This window comes from Ornithodoros turicata, chromosome 4 (genome assembly GCF_037126465.1).
Source record: "Ornithodoros turicata isolate Travis chromosome 4, ASM3712646v1, whole genome shotgun sequence".
NCBI classification, from domain to species: domain Eukaryota; kingdom Metazoa; phylum Arthropoda; class Arachnida; order Ixodida; family Argasidae; genus Ornithodoros; species Ornithodoros turicata.
In genome coordinates this window covers 46,724,323-46,743,461 of record NC_088204.1, presented here as the reverse complement: position 1 = coordinate 46,743,461, position 19,139 = coordinate 46,724,323, and the positions used below count along the sequence as shown (strand labels likewise).

The 19,139-nt window shown below is 44.5% G+C and overlaps 1 protein-coding gene across 1 annotated transcript in view; it reads right to left on the bottom strand.

Annotated features, from left to right (window-relative positions):
• Window positions 1-19,139, bottom strand: part of LOC135392400 (scoloptoxin SSD14-like) — a 511,073-nt gene that overhangs the window by 7,429 nt on the left and 484,505 nt on the right. The window lies entirely within an intron of this gene.

Genomic DNA, 19,139 nt, shown 5'->3' with positions numbered 1-19,139 from the left:
TTTATACAACCTTGCATAAGGTGAAGTTAGTACAAGAAACGCACACATTCCTTTTATGAGCAAATCAGTATTCAGAGTGTTACCATACTGTGGTAGGCCTGCAGTGCATTACGTGGTACAGCACACACTGTAAAAAATTTCACCGTAGAACATGTCCCCCATTCTAATGACAGCCTTCTCCAGTTTTTCAAACTGCCATTTCCCATAGTGCTTTATGGTATGACACAGTATTTCTAAATCTTTACTGTAGTTTACTGGTTGTAGCAGAAAAAAGACACCACTGTTTCCGAATACAGGACGCAAGCCATAAGTGCTATACGGAAACAGTACATGCTGCTCTCTAGCAGTTGTTCGTGTTTGGACATGGTATGGTGCATGCAGGGTAAATTCCATGGTTAAAATATCCAAACGTGAACAGCTGTTAGATTACATGATGTAGAATGCTCTATGGTACAGTAAAACCTCCAAGGTCGGACACCTCCCTACCTCGGACAACTCCCCATGATTTCATTGCACGGGCAGGCTCCCATTGAAACTACATGGGGACGAAATTCTCTATGTCGGACACCTCCCTATCTTAGAAGTACTATAGGGTTTTACCTGCAAAGTCGGACAAAACCCTGGCCAAATTACCTCAATATCGGCCCATCTTTGCACCAAAAAGACCCAAAATGAGCCAGTGGCCTTTTTTCCCCCTATACTGGTCTCAGCATTTTATTGCTTTAGTTTTTATAGTTCAAAAACAAGTGCTGTCAGTCTACATTGTAATTCTTTATGTGAGCACTTGTCTTCAGTTTGTCTAGAGCCTTTGAACGAGCACTGCACCAAAGCTATGAGAAGTGGGCTGACGCTTCAGAGACAAGTCCTTGTTGCTCGAAAAGCTCCAGAGGTAATGCCATTGAGTAGAATCTGAACGGAATTGAATATACTAAAATCAGTAATAATTATCAGTGAAGAGTGGGTAGAGGTACCACTACCAGGCACCACCACCAGGTACCACTAAGGACCTTAAATTGAAGAAGGGGGACATTTCTCACAGCTGTGATCTCTTCCATTTTTTGTTGCTGTCATATTCTGTAACTCGGACACCTCTATAAGTAGGAGACGCTTTGGCTGCACCGCGGGTGTCCAACATAGGAAGGTTTCACTGTATTTATGTTCCGTGTCATGTGACCACAAACAATATATGCTTTTGCTCATGCTGCACAGCACAGGCGAATTGAGCTGCATGTGAGGATAATAACATGAAACCCGAGGCGCGGAGGAAAAGGCATGACTTTACGGTCTCTGTGTCAGTTGTTTCATGTTGTAATTGCGTACCAGCTGGCCTGTACCTGACAATAGGTTTGATGCATTGTACACGCACCATAGACATGCAGTATGTGGTGTGTTGTGATAGTAATGCCACTGCCAATTGAAGAATAATGCTCCAGGTGGATTGTTTCGGTACAATCTTGAACTATGCATACCAAGGGGTTGGGCATTTGTGTGACAGGTTTATCTGGAAGTAAGAATGTAAATGTTAGCTGAAGTCATTGAATAATTAACATTATCACTACAGTCAAACTCCTTTACAACGAAACGCACGGGACAGCAAAAAAAATTTGCAGTAAAGGTATTGTCGTTAAAAAGGATGTCCATTATTGGACCTATAGGGTTCCAGCGGGACCGCAAAAAAATTTGCTGTAGTGGTATTTTCGTTAAAAAGGTGTTCGCTATAAAGGAGTTTGACTGTATACTGCTGCAGATGATACAAACAATAGCACACAAGATGCTCCGATATGTTCTGCAGGAATGTCTCTGTACTCACAATATTAGTACAGCAGCTACAGAAAGGCATAAAACAAGTTTTTGTATACATGATACCACTTGAATGCAACACAGGCTTCTGCTGCACTGCCAGAACACCGCGGCGGACAGATTTACCTTACTTCACCTGAGAAAAAGTATGTGCTGTTGCACACATGAAACTGCTTGAACTGCCCTTGAGCGCTCTGGAAGAACACCTTATTTGTGACCAAAATACAACAGCTCAGCCAACATTGAATTTATACCATACTCAAAATACACAAGATGTGCTGCCGTGCATATGATACGATGATACTGCTTAAATGTACTCTGAAAGCGCTGGCACCTCAGGCATGGTTGCTCTAAGCTAGCGAGCAACAGCAAGGGTATACGAACACAAGAAGTCGAGCACAAGTGATGGAATGCACTTGATTAATCAGAAAATGAAATGTCTCAGTACCACGTGTCACTGTTCCGTCAACAAAAACAGATGAACTTTGAAGGGGCGTCTGGTTGGCACTGGTGACAGCCTTCAGCTTGAAACCCAGACGGTGATAGTTGAGACGTGGAGTGCAAGCTTTTCGGTGGTGACAGAATGCCTGCGAAATCATTTAACAAATAAGGCAATTCCAAACCTGTACTGAGAATACACCCGCTGGGGCGTAATCTCTAAAGGATGAAGCAGTAACCGACAGATAGCGTATTTTTCTCTTCTACGTGATGCAATTTGCACCGCATGACTGACTTGTCTAACATTACGCGTCTTACCTTTATCTGCTGCCTAGTCCTGCCCCTGCAATCTCCTGCTGCAGATAAGGTTGGCACAGCATCCCGGACGAGACATCTTCGGCTTCTTGTGAAACAAGTTGCGCATTGCTTCGGTAACATTCGTATAAGCGAAATGAACAGATGAAATCGCTGCTTTCGAAGGTGGCACCCAGTCGGAGTTGTAACCTATTGTTGCAGTCAATACATTTCTCTTTCGCCTTTCGGAAAATTGTGGTTTGAAACATTGGAACTGCATGCTGAAGTGTTCTTGCAGACGGGAGCAAAACGCTCACGCATTCTCGGCACGCAGCACAGAACACGACTCACACAAGGAAGTCTGTACTGGCCTAGCAAATGCTTTGCAGTCGAAGGAAGCAAAACTCACGTTCCTCGTGGGTTTAGTGAAGTCCAGAAATATACTGGCTCCCTAATAGCGAACTGTTTATCACTTCCCCAACATGAATCTGCGCAGCAGACGGCTCGGCAGAAGAAACTGGCCGGCTTGGCGGAAGAAACCAAGCCAAAAGTCAGGCCAAGCCGGAGCGCGGGCAGACCACGAATGTGTCGTCGACACGGGGTTTGCGGGCCACAAGACGGGATGTCAGTGAAACTAAAAATTCACTTTTTCGGAAAGCCGCGAGGAGTTTGGGATAACTATTTTGCATACATAATTAGTGTTCCCTTATGAACACATCGTGTGAGTACCATTCAATTCTGTAACACTCGAAAATCGGCGTAGCTGAGCTTTAAGTTCCAGTGGCCTGGAAATCTGGACACAGCTGGAAGTGTGCTTAACGAAGACGGAAAGTATTTTGAGTACTGAGTACGGGAAAATGTACTTTAAATACTTTAAAAATACTTGTCACAAAAAGTATTGAGTAGAGTACCAAAATACCGGAAAAAGTATTAAAAATACTGTACTTTGAGTATGTAGGAAGGGAGTTGCCTCAGGACAGAAGCCGCCGATATTTCGAACAGAGACTGTTCTTCTTCTGGGCACCGTCCTCATCATTGGCATGTGGTGCCACGGTGCCCAGAAGAAGAACAGTCTCTGTTCGAAATATCGGCGGCTTCTGTCCTGAGGCAACTCCCTTCCTACATCTCTACCGGTTCGCTGGATTTCTACCCATCTATGTACTTTGAGTATGTACTCAAGATACGTACAAGTCTGCCTATCTGTACATCAGACCTATATTGGTCCAATATGGCACCAATTCGGAGTTGCTATATTGGGAGAACACAATGCATCGCATGTTCATGTTATGCATTTGGCATTTGTTAGCATCGGCTGGTATGCATGATACTCTCACTGTGGAAAGAAAGCTGCACAGGTTACGGCATTGCTCAAGGGTGTTGACTTACACCGAAAATTGAATCAGGGCCTCGTCCAAATACCAGTGCAGAACAACAAGCCGCACACTCTCTAAGTAGAAGTTACACCTCTTCAGAGGTAACGTCGGTGTACCATAACTCACATCGTTTTAAAGCTCAGCTACGCCGATTTTCAAGTGTTACAGAATGGAATGGTACTCACACGATGTGTTCATAAGGGAACACTGATTATGTGTGCAAAATAGTTATCCCAAACTCCTCGCGGTTTTTCGAAAAAGTGAATTTTTAGTTTCACTGACATTCCGTCTTCTGGCCCACGAACCCTGTGTCGACGACACATTCGTGGTCTGCCCGTGCTCCGGCTTGGCATGACATTTGGCTTGGTTTCTTCCGCCAAGCCGGCCAGTTTCTTCTGCCGAGCCGTCTGCTGCGCAGATTGACATTGGGGAAGTGATAAACAGTTCGCTATTAGGGAGCCAGTACATTTCTGGACTTCACTGAACCCACGACGAACGTGAGTTTTGCTTACTTCGACTGCAAAGCATTTGCTAGGCCAGTACAGACTTCCTGGTGTGTTTCGTGTTCTGTGCTGCGTGCCGAGAATGCGTGAGCGTTTTGCTCCCGTCTGCAAGAACACTTCAGCATGCAGTTCCAATGTTTCAAACCACAACTTTCCGAAAGGCGAAAGAAAAAGCTATTGACTGCAACAATCGGTTACAACTCCGACGGGGTGCCACCTTCGAAAGCAGCGATTTCATCTGTTCATTTCGCTTATACGAATGTTACGGAAGCAATGCGCAACTTGTTTCACACGAAGCCGAAGATGTCTCGTCCGGGATGCTGTGCCAACCTTATCTGCAGCAGGAGATTGCAGGGGCAGGACTAGGTATCAGATAAAAGTAAGACGCGTAATGTTAGACAAGTCAGTCATGCGGTGCAAATGCCATCACAGAGAAAAGAAAAATACGCCATCTGTCAGGTACTGCGTCATCCCTTAGAGATTACGCCCCAGCTGGTGTATTCTCAGTACAGATTTGGAATTGCCTTATTTGTTAAATGATTTCGCAGGCATTCTGGCACCACCGAAAAGCTTGCACTCCACGTCTCAACTATCACCGTCTGGGTTTCAAGCTGAAAGCTGTCACCAGTGCCAACCAGACGCCCCTTCAAAGTTCATCTGTTTTTGTTGACGGAACAGTGACACCTGGTACTGAGACATTTCATGTTCTGATGAATCAAGTGCATTGCATCACTTGTGCTCGACTTCTTGTGTTCGTATACCCTTGCTGTTGCTCGCTAGCGTAGAACAACCATTGCCTGAGGTGTTTATGTTTTTACTCCAGCGCTTTCAGAGTACATTTAAGCAGTTTCATCGTATCATATGCACGGCAGCACATCTTGTGTATTTTGAGTAAGGTATAAATTAAAATGTTGGCTCAGCTGTTGTATTTTGGTCACAAATAAGGTGTTCTTCCAGAGCCCTCAAGGGCAGTTAAGCAGATTCATGTGTGCAACAGCACACATTTTTGAGTGAGGTAAATCGAAATCTTCCAGTTGATGTGTTTCGGTCATACATTATGTTTTTCGAGAAGTTTTGAGGACTACATTCAAAAAGCATCATGTGTGCAATAGTACATTCTTTTTCTCAGGTGAAGTAAGGTAAATCTGTCCGCTGTTGTCCTCTGGCATTGCAGCAGAAGCTTGTGTTGCATTCAAAACTTGTTTTATGCATTTCTGTAGCTGCTGTACTAATATTGTGAGTACAGAGACATTCCTGCAGAACATATCAGAGCATCTTGTGTGCTATTGTTGGTATGATTTGCAGAAGTATATTGATAATGTTAATTATTCAATGACTTCAGCTAACATTTACATTGTTACTTCCAGGTAAACCTGTCACGCAGATGCCCTACCCCTTGGTATGCTTAGTTCAAGATTGTACCGAAACAATCCACCTGGAGCATTATTTTTCAATTGGCAGCGGCATTACTCTCACAACAAACCACACGCTGCATGTCTAAGGTGCGTGTACTATGCATCAAACGTATTCTAAGGTACAGGCGAGCTGGTGCGCAATTACAACATGAAACAACTCACACAGAGATCGTAAAGTCATGCCTCTTAATCTGCGCCTCGGGTTTCATGTTGTTATCCTCACATGCAGCTCATTTCGCCTGTGCTGGGCAGCATGAGCAAAAGCACATATTGTTTTTGGTCACATGACACGGGACATAAATACAGTGAAACCTTCCTATGTTGGACACCCGCGGTGCAGCCAAAGCGTGTCCTACTTATAGAGGTGTCCGAGTTACAGAATATGAGAGAAACAAAAAATGGAAAATATCACAGCTCTGTTGCCAGAAATGTCCCCCTTCAATTTATGTTCCTTAGTGGTACCTGGTGGTTGTGGTACCTCTACCCGCTCTTCACTGATAATTATTACTGATTTTGGTAGATTCAATTCCATTCAGATTCCACTTAATGGCATTACCTCTGGAGCTTTTCGAGAAGCGAGGACTTTTCTCTGAAGCGTCAGCCCGCTTTTCAATGATTTGGTGCATTGCGCGTTCAAAGGCTCTAGACAAACCGAAGACAAGTGCTCACATAAAGAATTACAATGTAGACTGACAGCACTTGTTTTTGGACTCGAAAAACTAAAACAACAAAATGCTGAGACCAGTATAGGGGGAAAAAAGGGGCGAAAGTCAAGGCCACCGGCTCATTTTGGGTCTTTTTGGTGCAGAGATAGGCCGAGATTGAGGTAATTTGGCCAGGGTTTTCTCCGACTTAGCAGGGAAAACCCTGTCCTACTTCCGGGATAGGGAGGTGTCCGACATAGAGAATTTCGTTCCCATGTAGTCTCAATGGGAGCCTGCCCGTGCAATGAAATCATGGGGAGTTGCCCGAGGTAGGGAGGTGTCCGACTTTGGAGGTTTTACTGTACTATACAGCATTCTACATCACGTAATCTAACAGTTGTTCACGTTTGGATATTTTAGCTACGGAATTTACCCTGCATTCACCATACCATGTCCAAACACGAACAACTGCTAGACAGCAGCATGTACTGTTGCCGTACAGCACTTATGGCTTGCATCCTGTGATGGGAAACAGTGGTATCTTTTTCTGCTACAACCGGTAAACTACAGTAAAGATTTAGAAATACTGTGCCATACCATAAAGCACTATGGGAAATGGCAGTTTGAAAAACTGGAGAAGACTGTCATTAGAACGGGGGAGATGTTCTACGGTGAAATTTTTTGTAGTGTGTGCTGTACCACGTAATGCACTGCAGGCCCACCACAGCATAGTAACGCTCTGAATACTGATTTGCTCAAAAAAGGAACGCGTGCGTTTCTTGTACTAACTTCCCCTTACGCAAACTAGTAGAAAAATGTTTTCAGCCAATGGGGAGGGAGAGGACATCATTCTGGAGTCTCGTTGACCTACAGTGTGTCGTGTGTGAAGGTCATTTTGAAAACTGTAGGTGGTACAAGACTGTGTTCCCACATTCTTCGCAGTGCTAACTAATAACTATAATAAAGTAGAGGGTACATTTGTTGCTTCATATATTTCTGTCATGGCAAAGTATGTAGAGATACATCTGTCTCAACATGAAGGTGCCAAAACTGCTTTTTGTGCCTAAAATATGACAAATAGTTGTCTGTTCAACACCACTAATCATGTGCCGACCTTCTAATCGGCCGAGGACGCCAGTAACTTGGTGGCAGGGTACAAGTTGCTTAGACACGCCGTCTTCCGCGAGGGACGTTAAATACGGGGAGCCGTGTGGTGAGGTTTCATCGCACGTTAAAGAACCCTCAGGTGGGCAAAAGCAATCCACAGACCGACCGCTGTGGCGTCGCTCATGATCTCAGTTGTCTCGCGACGTAAACCCCCAATTTAGAATTTAGATGTGCCGGCCTCCATGACATGTCTGTGACATTCCAAAGTGATTAACATGTCCCATAGATGTGTGCAATGCTGAAGATGACTGTGTACCTTCTATGGATTCTTGTTTCAAGAAAAGTACTGTGTGATTTGCTAATAGCGCCTGGCTGTACCTTCACAATTCTACATAAAAATATGTAAAGCTTCTGGAAGGAAACACCATGAAGGTCGATAGCGAACAACCCTGAGACGAGGGATAGGAAGGGACATACACAATGTCTATAGCGTGTGTCTGTCCCTTCTTGTACCTCCTCTTCAGGTCTCGCCATCATGGAGACTATCACCAGCTCGCTTACTGTTGAACCGTTCTTTCAACGATAAAGGTCACTTTCATGAACTGGATGGCAGACAACGTGCTGTCAATAAAAAGAATAATGGAAGGAGCTCAATATGATCCTTAGGCTGTGCGTGGTCATTGCTTTCTGACAAATGGTGACTTAGAATTTCAGGACGGTGCCTGCAATGATAGTATTCTTCTGTTCTCACCCTTGACGCCCATTGTGTGTCATCGGTCACTTGTAATCTGCTAACATGCACATAGTTAAAACAAATTATATTTGTATTTCTGTGAATACAGTTGGTACAGCACATTGTTTTTTACATGTTCTTTGGAAAATATAAATAAAAAAATTATCTACTCTGCAAGTCTCCTGTCAGCTCTACAGAGCACAGAGCTTCGAATTTCACTAGAAGCCACGTGTGAAACCTAGACCAAACTAGTGTTGAAGGTCCATATAGGTCATAGATAGATACTATTATTATTATTATTAGATCATAGGTCAGGCTTTGGTGCTGGTTGGTAGCAACGCAATTGACCGTTATTAAAAATTGGTGCAGGAGGTGACCAACATAACTAAATACACCAACTGACTCTCACAAATTTTGTGGTGTTATACTTTTGAAACAACATTAATATGCTGCAGTGGTCTTTTCTCCTTTGTTCCTTTTAACCTAGAAATATTAGATCTTCGGCATCATCAGCCTTACTTGCTGAGCATACAGTTATTGACGTTGAGCGCTGCAGTTTCATATTTGTTTCCTTGGACAAGCTTCCCAATTTTGATCTTTCAGCTTTGACAGGGCATAATAAAGGGCTCAAAATAAAGTTGTTGTTGTGGACAAGGAAAACATTTGGACTCTGTGTGTTTTGCTACGTAGTGCACCGTACAAGGCAGACGACAGCATCAACCATTTCCACCAAGGTTATTAAATTTGTGATAACCTATATGTATGTATGATTACCTACAGGTATATACCTGTATGTATGATTACCTATATATGTATATGCTGCACAATATATGTATCTCGTGTAACAAGCCTGGCAATCGCATGATGTGCATGGGCAGAAATACGGTCTTCTTTCTTTGAAGACCAGTCCTCTGGAGGTATATGCTCAAACGACCACCAAGTCTCACGTTGTTGCTCAATCGCTCCCATTCCTGCACTTGTAGTAAAAGCAGCAAACGGGTCGACGTGAATGGCAGCTGAACGGTTGAACTGCGAAGTTCTCGAGCACATAATCACAATTTCACGCCGAAAATGTTGTTGAGGTGAGTTCGCGGTTGTTGTTTCCATCGTTCAATAGTTCTCGGGATTACCGCGGACGAAACGCTCATCGTAGCCGGCGGCCATAACTGGATTTCCTCGCAAACGGGAGAAGACGCCAGGGAAGTCAGAGAAAGCCTCAGCTTTCATCCAATAAGAAGCACGATTCTCTATCTACGTAGATGGAGCAGGTTTATCCCATCTACGTCACAAAAATGGCTGCGCCCATGGCTTGTTCTGGTTTCTTTGTTTAATTAATTTTCGAAATAGGAAGACAAAATTGAGAAACGAAGGTGCGTTTCGGGGGCAGTTGGATGTGCTCGTTCTGAATATCACAACCGTTTTAACAAATCGGGCAATCGGCGTAGCTGACCTTTAAGTGTGAAAGTTTGCAAGTGTTGCGAAATACACCCTGAGAGGTAGGTGTATTAAATTACACCTACAAACTTTTACACTCAAAGGGGGGGGGGGTGTTATGGTGCACCCAACCTTACAGTCAAAAGGGTGTAAAACGTTTAGTGTGCAGGGAGGCCGTAGAGATAAGAAAAGCGGGTTCGAGCTGCATCAGTAACCCCTCTGTGTTCTTCTCCGATAAGGTGATGGACTTTCTGATGACCTAGGTGCTGCTCGGCGGTTCTGGAATGTTCGACAGGAAAGGGTTGTAGTATTATAAAAAAGGGGGATGTTTCACGAATAAAAGTCTTTGGTTGGCAGTACAATGCTGTGTTTGTCTGCCCTTCGTCCTTTCTGTTGTCCCGTCGCATTGGGTATTTTATCGCTTTTATATGCATTTTCATGTTCAGGTTAGTCTATGCGCTGTTGGCAGTTTCCCACGTACAACTGTGCATTTTATAGGAAGGGAGTTGCCTCAGGACAGAAGCTGCCGATATTTCGAACAGAGACTGTTCTTCTTCTGGGCACCGTCCTCATCATTGGCATGGTATTTAAAGGGTTAGGTGTGACGTGTTTAAAGGTTCATGCGAATTGTGGGTCAACAGCCCGGAGGGAAGAAAGGTTCCGTACGGGCTTCTACGGCCGGAGTGAATCGCTGCTTTGTTAGAGTGTGGAGGGGATTATGTGAACGTAGTGATCTAGGCTACAGACCGGTTACAGAAAAATGGAAGGTTCACGAACACGTGGACGAAACGGGACAAAAACCGGGCATTTTATAGTCAGATAACATTTATTTACAGTAGTTTTTTTTTCAACGGGGATTTCCATCACTTTATTTCGAGGTACACCCAATTTTTCGGTACCGGTTCCCTCTATTTTCCATCTTTCGACACTTCTTGCTGGTTATGCGTGGGATGACTCAAAAGCTTTACCCGTCTTTCTTTGCACTGCGGCCAAAGGGAGGCCCACTGACCAATATCAGGAAAAGCTCCGGGTCACTGGGGATTCTCCGCTGAACGAAAGGTCTAGTGTAATGTGAAGGACCCTGTGAAAACCAAAGAGTGTCTAAAAATATAATAGTGAAGTCTCCGGGTAATAATCAGCGCGTTATGAGGCAGAATTTGTGCTCCGAGACCACCTCGCGCGTCAAGTTCCTCTCATTTTAACTTGTTCATTTATACATAAAGACGGGGTTGAGGGAGTTTTAGGAGCTTCCTTTTTTTGTGTGTGACGAGCTGTTGCTACATTCAATGCATTTATTTAGGCTGATTGAGTGTAAGTATTCTGCACTAACGTCCCACAAATACACTTACGTTCCGAAAACGTTATTTTGGTATGAATAAAAGAGGTAATCGGAATGTAAATTCCTGCCTAATTATGGCTGTATTCCAGGGTTTGGGGTGTTAGCGGATGCAGGAAAAAAAAAACTTTTTACCAGTTTTTCCGGAACCCTGTGTAAGACATTGTAAGCGTGGGGTGCAGGCTATCTATACAGCCTATTATCAGCTGCTAATAGAGCGAGATGGGGTGTAGCAAAATAATGGTCCCGTAAGTACACCGCGGCCAAAAATACAGGGCGTTGTTGAAGATAGCCGATAAAGCATATCACAACCGACCGAGTGTTATCATTCGCTCTGCTGATTTGTTAAAATTGGGGGATATAGGCTCCTTTTTCTTTTTTTCATGTGTTAATGAATAATTAAATCTACATTCCATTCAATGAGCAAGATAAAATTGATAAATTAGGTGCATTAGTTCGCTAGCGATATCGTTCGCTGGATGCTAGTATTTCTTCTGTGTCACCGTCTCGGCTCCACCTCGTCTTCCCTCTGCCCCACTAGCGGAGTGCACGGCGACCTCTTCCACGTCATCCTGGCTTGTGGGCAATACCACCACGAGCGTGCACTGATGGAAGCTTCTAAACAACATATTGACAAGCGGCCGTTCAACCTCGCGAATACCCTCGGACCGTGGTCGAACGCTGCCCACCAGATGCAAGGCCTTCGTCTTCTTGCCGAGTACTTGCGCTCCAGTGGTCTGGTGACGGCTCTTTAAAAGTGCTCCCCCCATCATCATCCCCTCATCCGTTCGCAATGCGCAATAGGGCAGTGTACCGCCCCAGTTTCCGGTGAATTGTCCACCTCATCATCATCCAATGTATATGTGTGTGTTCTGTGTCGATGTTTATGGGTTATACAAGCTGTGCACCCACATATTCAATTGTTTCATTTCCCTTACAATTCCGCTTCTGGTGAAGATACGGTTCATCGACATAGAACAACTACAACCTCGTTGTCTGACCAACAACAGCAAAAAACTACATAGGAATATACTAGTATGCCGGTTGAATTGGGAACTACGTCCGACAACATCCACGTTCAGCGAGGGTGAAGTCAGAGCCTCAGGATAGTGAATACATGCGTTTCATTTCATTGGTATGAATACAGAAGGTAATATGGCATTGTGCTCAGTATTCTCTAGTACTTCAGTACTCAGTACTCAGTACTTCCTTTTATAAAAGAACGCGGCTACCATTTTCCCAACATATCCGCCAGAAATACATAGAAGCTAGCGGGACCTTGGAGAATCACCAGTGATGAATCACCCCGTGTCATAGACAAGATTTATTTGTTGTTAGAGAATCGCTTGCTAATCTTGCTGCGTTGTCTGTACTTAGCAAACTAAAAGAGAGAGAGAGAGGAACATAAAGAACGAATGCAATGCGCACAATGCAAGCGGTGCAGCGCGTGTAACCGCATTTATGTTCCTCGTTCAATGGTTTTACTCTTCATTAACTGGAATGTTAATTTTAAAAAATCCTGTCTTCCAATTGAAATACATAACGTGGGCGAATGATAGCACTTGATCGGCTATGATCCGTTTCCTCAGCTGTTCACAACGGCGCTCCTGTAATTTTGGGCGCACAGTACCCCGCGGGACCAATTTTTCCGCCCACGCAACTAGGGACCATTTTTTCCGGGACTATTTCTTGCGGTACCCAGCGAGGTGACAGCCTTCGAAAATCCGGCCTCTCGAGCGAGCTTTGGTTACATGAAATAACTTCTCCGTGATCATTCCTTCAGCAATTGACTAGCGGTCAGATTCATCTTTGGAAACCCCGTTGCCCTTCAAGAATAGTGATTTGCCTAAAATACGCATAAACGTGGCTTACAAGCTGTCCCGTTCTTCAGATATTTCCACGACCGAATTACATGTTTTCAAGGTTGGATTGAATTAACTGAGGCCTCAGCGTCCAACACAACGAAATCAGGAGGACGCTTCAGAAGTTCTTAAAAAAAACAAGAAAGTAAAAAACAGAGAAAGAAAAGCATATATTTTCTTGTTCCACATGAAATATAAGGAGGCCGAACTGTACTTCTTCCTGCACTGAAACAAGAATCTGTTATGTTGACAAGTGACCGTTATTATCATTTTTTTACTCCATGTCCTTTCATTATTTGTCGAATCGTTCTTCTTGGCGTCGAGGAAAAAAATGAAACAGTCTCTGTTGGAAATATCGCGACACCCGCTGCGAGGCCCCGCAGTTCGACCCTTCCATACCCTCCTTGGATGGTTTGGTGTGTGTCGACCCAAAGCCTTTATCCCCCTTCCCTCCTATCCGCCTTTCTTTGTACGGTTTGGCAAACTAGGATGCCCACCCGAGACAAACACAAGGCCGCTGTCACTGGGTATTCTCCACTGACGTGATTTTTCTGGGCTGGTGTAATGTCAAAGAAAAAGGGAAAACAGGGGAAAAAGGAGTCTCTAAAACATATTAGTAATGTTTCCGAGTAATAATAACCAGTTTATCTTGCGACGGTTATTTTGAAAAGTATTTTGCACCAACGCCTTGAAAATGAATTCCGATATTTGGTAATACTTACCAGAAATATACACACCAAAATGTCATTTTTGCATGAATAATAGAGGTATTATCAAGGTAAATTGCGTGTAAGCCAGTGCAGGAAAAAAATACTGTTTCGAGCACTATATTTAAAAGGCCGGCATTGTAAGCGCGGTGTGCAGGCAATGTTTATAGCCTAATTTAGAGCCGCTAGTACATCCAGTTGAGAGCCTCCGAGATACCGACAGATCGGGCGAGCTCTGAAGTAACCTTTCCTAATTTCTTTAATTGGCAATCGACTAGTGCTCAGGCTTCGTACTGGCAACCTTGATTTATGATACCATCTGTATGTGTATTGCCCATATTACCATCCACAGTATCCGATCACATTTGTACATCGGCATATAGCAAGTATAGGGTAGTACAACAATACGAAGAGCAACTAAAAATTCCATAATGAGTCAGTAGAGACGGCAATGACTTGCGAAAACAACAATTATAGCATAAATATATAACAACAGGAGGCAACAATAGGAGGCAAGCAAAAAGACGTGAGTGTCCCGAATCGAACTGCGGACCTTCCGTCTCGAAGTCCGACACTTCACCGACTATTCTCTAGAGAGCTGGCCTGAGATTTTCCCTCTCCCTCGCGCGCCCCGCCCACCCGGAGCGCGCCAATGGGATTACGCGTGAGCGGCGTCGGCTGAGTGCCATCTGGGGGCAGAGGTTCGAACGTAGACGGGGACGTGCTTTTTGGCGATGCTACATCCCCTGGGTCGTTCCATCCACCACGGCCCTGAGTTGGCCCGTGAGATGGCGCTGCTCGATCTGTGAACCTAGGGATGCGCGTTCCTTGGGACCGCGAAAATGGTCGGCGATAAGTACTGAGTCATGGTCCCATTTCTGTCTCTCTCTCTCTTTTTTTTTTCTGTTTTCGTGGAATGAATTGACGGATTTTGACGGATCCTGTGTTCGCTTGTTTTTGCTTTTAATAAACGTTTCATGATCGGCGTCGATTATTTCGGAGTCGGAGGCGAACGGCGTCATAAGGCACGGCAAGCGTGGCACCATCTAGTGTTGGGAAAATCGTGAATCGGAGTTCCTCCTAGACTGGTATGCCCTCTTAAGCGTGAACCGCATGGACCGAAAAATTTGCCGGATTTTGCACGAACCGAATTCGGGCCGAACTTTTTTCGGGACTCCAATGCATGCCACGAATTTGGTCTCCGAAATTCGTCCGAAAACTACCATGGTTGCCGGCTTCACTTGTGGCACCCTTTTCATTGCAAAAAATGTCGATGTGCTTTTATTTGCAACATTGGTGCTGTACTTTTGGTTGGGTTGATTTTTTCACGCCGTGAGTAGAATCTCGCATCGTTATTTTGACTTCGCAAGTTTGAGTTGATACGAAACTACTCACGGCTTCTTTCGCCTCTGTGTTTTTCGAGCCAGTGCTTGTGCCTTTGATATTTCCTACAGTTTTATAATTCCCTGTACCAGTTTGTGTTTGTGAATTTATTGTCGCATCACGACCATGGAAAGGCGCCTCATGTTACTGCGGGAAATATTGCTCCTGAAGCAGCGGCAGCGCACATATCGGTCGACATGGGTGCGTCCTGTATGGGCGAACAGCAGAACAGAGAGCGAATACTTCACAGCGGTACGCGCCGTATTTATTGCGCAGTCGGATTTTGTTTCACCATAGATAAGGTTGCAATGTACTAAGTATATAATTCTTTGCTTAAAGATGCAAACTATGAGAAAGAGCGACCCGGAGCTCTTTTTCAAGTTTTATAGAATGATCCCAGAGTTGTTCGACCAGCTGCACGAAATGGTTCGTCTGCACCTCACTAAGCAGCATTGTGTGAGGGAACCTATCTCCTCTGGTGAACGTCTCGCCATGACTCTACGGTAATGTGCCATTAAAGCAACTTTCATTAGTGACACAAAAATTTTACAGGCCATTTATGACACACACGGAAACTTTCAGGTACCTTTCCTCTGGAGACCCCATCCAGGATATCGCCTGAGCTACAGGGTTGGGATTGAAACCGCCCGTGAAGCAATCCACCTCACTTGCCGAGTGATATGGGACACCCTTTCGCCATTGTACATGAAGGTAACGCATGTCACAGCAGCTGAGTTGCTGGTCACATCAGAGGTGCACAACCGCTGATCCTACATCGCCTTACTCTAACTACCCCAGTGACTTGACGACCCACTCAGAATAATTTAGCAAGGAATAGCTTACTAGGCAAATTTCCAACTTAAGCTCGCAAAAATTTACATAATTAAACTTACGTTACATGACATTCACATGAGGAGGTGGCAAAAACCAGTAAGAACAAATGTCATTGAGTGCATGACTCTAGGTGGTGTAGATAAGTAGAAATCCAGCGAACCGGTAGAGAAGTACGAAGGGAGTTGCCTCAGGACAGGAGCTGCCGATATTTCGAACAGAGACTGTTGTTCTTCTGTGCACCGTCCTCATCAACGGCATGGTATTTAAAGAGTTAGGTGTGACGTGTTAAAGGTTCATGCGAATTGTGGGTCAACAGCCAGGAGGGAAGAAAGGGTCCGTACAAGGGTCTCTAAACGTACATAATTCCGTTCACATTTTGTCAATGTCCGTGAGGTATCCTCGACGTGTGCCTCTGAGTTATCAACTTGTGACGGAGCCGTTCCGTGGCCCAATGCATCCCATGCTATACTAATCTCCTTCTTGTCATCAAACAATGCTAACAATTGGTTACTTGACAGCAAAGCTTTATAATTCATGAATGATTTTTGACATTCTGCTGTCCATTTTTTATTATAATTCAATGACAGGTTGTCTGGGACATCCTGTATGAAAGGTCATGCAATAATTGTGTAATTCTGAATGTGGTGCTCGTTTTCATTTTTTTCATCCCCCTACTGAAGAAGAGTGGCGACAAACTGCAAATGGCTTTTGGGAGCAATGGCAGTTTCCTGGCTGTGTGGGTGCTGTGGATGGAAAGCACATTCAGATTGAGTGCCCTAAGAAGAATGGGAGCCTATTTTTTAACTACAAGGTGATTTCATAGGGCCTTAGCCTTTGTTGTTGCTACTACCTCACCAGTACTGACATAGGTTTACGCAATACGTGAATGGCATACTTCACTTCGATGTGTATGTCCGCAATACACTACAGTGGTGGACAGCGTGTTTTTGTTTTGTTTTGAATCATATAGCCGTAGAGAAAATGCCGCCAGTACACTTGGAATGTTAAGCACTCCTGGTGTTAAACACGATCTCATTGCACCAGCAAGGTCCAACTGAATATAAGCGGCAAGCGAAACAACATTCTATATTTCTGACAGAATATCTGGGATCTTATTAATTTTATTTTTCTGGATTCTGTAACCTGAATCACTCCTTTAGTAGCTACGTAGAAAACACGAGACAAAGGGGACACGAGAAAAAGGGGACACGAAGAAGAAACAAGTGCACACACCAGCGCTCTGTGTGTGCACTTGTTTTTTCTTCGTGTCCCGTCTCTGCGCTGTTTTCTGCGTAGTTATGTACCAACATGGTCAAATCTCCGCCTTAACTCCTTTAGTAGGTCATGTTTCAACTGCACCAGGTGTGTTCAGACAGAAAGGTTTCATTGTAGTTAGTTGCTTAAAAATGAACTAACCATAACTGAGATTAGGTACAAGCTTTTATCTACATGAAGTGTTACTGCGGTGAACTGACATTACATTGTGTATGTCAATCTTTTTCAGAAAACGTTCTCTGTTGTTCTGCTGGCAGTGGCAGACAGCAAATACAGATTTGTATTGACAGACGTGGGTGCCTCAGGACGTACGAGTGATGGCGGTGTACTGAAGGAGTCTGCTATTGAGAAAAGGCTGGAAACGAACACCCTTGGACTACCTAGCCAGACCTGCCTGCCTGGTACGACGACATACACACAGCATGTCTTTGTTGGAGACGAAGCGTTTCAGCTGAGGACTGACTTCATGCGACCCTTTCCTGGGAGGTCCACCAGTGAAGTCAGCACCGTATTCAACTATAGATTGAGTCGGGCAAGGTACACGCACAATGGGATTTCATAGAAATTTGGGGACTGTATTGTTGAGGTAGTTTCTTTAATATCCATTGCACTTCTTGCAGGCGCTGTGTGGAGAATGCGTTTGGTATTCTTGTGGCACGGTGGAGGGTGTTCCGAACGCCTTTAAAACTGGACCCTGACAACGTTGACTACGTTGTCAAGGCTGCATGTGTCTTGCACAACTACTTGTGCTCACATATTGGGACGGATTCCACCTACTGCCCTCCCGGTTTGGTGGACACTGAAGATAACACAGGGAACCTGTGTGAAGGAAGGTGGCGGGAGATAATGGCCCAAAACTCTAGTGTGTTCAAGCTGGAGTACTCTGACGCCCGCAACAGCAGCAGAGCTGCAGTTGCACTTAGGGACACATTGGCGGCCTACTTCATGACAGAGGACGGTGCTGTCCCATGGCAGTGGAGGCTTCCAGGTCTACGAGGTCAACAACATTAACAACAAATATGAAGAAATGTTGAGTTGTGTTCCTGTAAGTTGTTGCGGATGAAGGTATTATAAATTGCAATTATGGTTTCATTGCACATGATTGAAGAAAAACCCCGATACAGAGGAACATGCAACACAAGACAAGAAGTTCGTGAGCACAGCGAATGTTTACTCCGATCCAAGACCCTTCACAACAAAAATCTCAACATTGGGAGAGGAGCCCTCCCGTTGCTGTAAAAGGTCTTGGATCAGAGTAAACATTTGCTGTGTTCACAAACTTGTTGTCTCGTGTTGCATGTTCCTCTGTATCGGGGTTTTTCTACCATCATGTATAACCAGCTTATCCTGCGTCTCATGTCTTCTTCTTCACACACATTTCATGCAGCAAACCAGTTTACCTTTTCATGAGTCGGTTTGAACTGATGTCATCTTGGAACTGAAGCTTTATATCTGAACCGAAATGATAAAATTTTCGGTTCGACACTCTGCATTGAACAGTGCAGGGAATATCCGTGTCTCGAGGGAGCCAACAACACCACATTGTAAACTTATGCACAACATTCATTTTAATGCTCACTCGGTTGTATTTGCAGCATTATTCAGGCTAGAATAGGAGACTGCAAATTTTAAGATTTCAATCTCCATCTCCCCCTTGAGGCGTTCGGGGCAGTTTCACATATGACCTGCAATGACGTGGCCAAAATATTCAGCGTGATCTGGTTTGTGAGCCAAAACTGCATCCAGCCTTGCAATCTCTCGATCATATGGCTTCTTCCTCTTTGCTGATGGAGTGTTGCTGGTGGAATGCAGTTGCTGGGACTGTTTGCGGTTGCTGAGGGTGCCATTTGTGCGTTCTCTTTGTGAAACTTGACGCGTTAGGTCATGTGTCCTGAGTACATCACTTTGTGACAGTGGCTGTGTTTGCAACAAATCACAATCAAAATCGTCATCTTCAGTATCGATACTTGTGCACATTTGACTGAAGATAGCTTCGGCTGG